Genomic DNA, 2250 nt, shown 5'->3' with positions numbered 1-2250 from the left:
AGAAGGAAAGCAAACAAAATTCCAAAAATGGTGACGAAAGAAAGTTCCAAGATAACAGTGAACATCAAAGCTGAGAATGCAACCAATTCAGATTGTCAGGACATCAGATATGTCCAGTGTTGATGTTTCCAGGGGGGGAAATAGAACAAATAAATTGTCCTAAAGTTTAGGCCTGATGAAAATTATATTGAGATATATTTTATGGCAGTTTTGGAACTATGGGAAAACTTTATTCAAATTTTCAAAGAAAAATAATGAATGAAGATAAAAAATCAAGCAATTATCAACTTCAGAAAAAAGAACAAGATAGGAAATAAAAGCATAGTCTAATGTTTGGCTCAACAGTGATGAATATTTACGTAGTCAAAAGATGCTGACACAATTAGAGATTTAATAAGCAAAAACTGAGATACAAAATTATATAGAAAAATAGAAGGAAGGAACAAGAAGCTATGAATGAGCTAAAGTCTTTATGTTCCAAAGCAAGAAGACAACAGATGTTTACGATTAATAATCAAGCAATGGCAGTACGTGCGTATTGTATATAAATGGAGGTAAATATCAGAATAAACTTTTAAAACAGTTGCAAGTGGTGGCTTCCAGGGAGAAGAATGAGAGAAGGTAGAAAATGGGACTACAATTTTTTATGCTATACTTTTATGCTATACTCTACAATTTTTATGCTATACTCTGAATTTTTAACTATTTAGGTATAATACTTTGGCAAAAAGTAAATAAAGGACATGGGGTTAACATGGACATACTGTAAAACTCAACATTCCTACTTTTAGATACATACTCTAGAGAAACTCTCACACATTTATAAGAGGGTACGTATGCAAAATATTGACCAAAACTGAAATGTCTATCGGAAGGAAAATAACTGACTAAAATATGGTATGTTTAAATGATAGAATATCATACAGCAAGTAAAAGCAACCCACTAATATTATATATATATATATAAATATATATATACACACACACACACACACACACACACATATATACATAATTAGTGGATTAAAAAAACAATGCTGTCAGAAAAAAAAAGCAGTTGCAGTATAATTTATACAGGATGAATTCATTTAAGTAAAGTCTAAAACATAAAACAATACTCTAAATTTTATCTGAATATATTTTTATGGGTGTAAAGGCATAAAATTTGAATGAAAAGACACATCCAGCGCTTGCTTCAGCAGCACATATATTAAAATTGGAACAATACAGAGAAGATTAGCCTGGGTAAGTTACTAGAGCTGTTGAAGCCACCAAACTTTTTGTGATACACAAACAAGCAGGAAGTGGGCAGTTGAATTCACCTACCTGCATCCTTATCTCATTTATATCCTTAGCACTGCTTATTAACTGAGTTTGTGGTACACCAACATAAAAGCCTTGAACCAAGTCCAGGTTGTGATTTTCACCTATCTTCAAACTAAAATTAAAGCTTTGTGTTCCAGTCTAAGATACAGAGAAATAAATATAGAGAGACATTTAAAACAAGAAAGAAAGAAAAGACACATTGAATTTATAGGGAAAGAGGAAGGAAATGGGACTAGATTGGGCAGACAAAGACTCCAACTTATCCTTAATGTTTTAGTCACTATATTATAAAAAGATAAAGCAAATATGACAAAATGTTAACTATTGAGGATTCTTTATGGTCATTTTCTAGTGTATGTTTTATTACTTTGTGTAATTTCCTATATTTTTAAAATATTTCAAATTTTAAAATTTAATTGCACAAATTTTAAAATTTAACATCACACACACCTAGCCTTATACATGTATAAGATTAAAAAGCAAAGTCTTCTTAGTCCAGGAAACACAGTACTTTGATTGGAGTAAAGTTCACATAGATTGAAATTCACATACCTTATGTGAATGTAATCTGTAATAACCAACCAACTTGTAAAACTCTAATCAAACACCTATTATTTAAAAATAAGCACATTTCTTCCCCAAAGCTAGATTCACTTAAAAGTCTTTTTAGATGAGTCACTGACCTGAAAAGTAGATAATAAATATGTTTTACATAAAATTGTGTTGAAAACTACAGGCAAAATTATTGATTTTAAGCTAAGTTATTAAGATTTTTAAATATTAAGATACTCAAGATATTAAGAAAATGAAAACACCCTTAGTTATGAAAGATTTACATAGTAAGAGGATATTATATAGGATATATCCAGGATATCAATTTTCCATTACGTATTTTCATATAGAGACTACATTTGAATGCCAAGC

General features: G+C 30.0%; 1 pseudogene; it reads left to right on the top strand.

Moving 5' to 3' along the window:
• The first annotated feature begins 1186 nt into the window (after positions 1 to 1186).
• LOC114237641 (U6 spliceosomal RNA) lies at positions 1187 to 1282 on the top strand (annotated as a pseudogene).
• The last annotated feature ends 968 nt before the right edge of the window (positions 1283 to 2250 follow it).

This window comes from Balaenoptera acutorostrata, chromosome 11 (assembly GCF_949987535.1).
Source record: "Balaenoptera acutorostrata chromosome 11, mBalAcu1.1, whole genome shotgun sequence".
NCBI classification, from domain to species: Eukaryota; Metazoa; Chordata; class Mammalia; order Artiodactyla; family Balaenopteridae; genus Balaenoptera; species Balaenoptera acutorostrata.
This window is presented reverse-complemented; position numbering and strand designations above follow the sequence as displayed.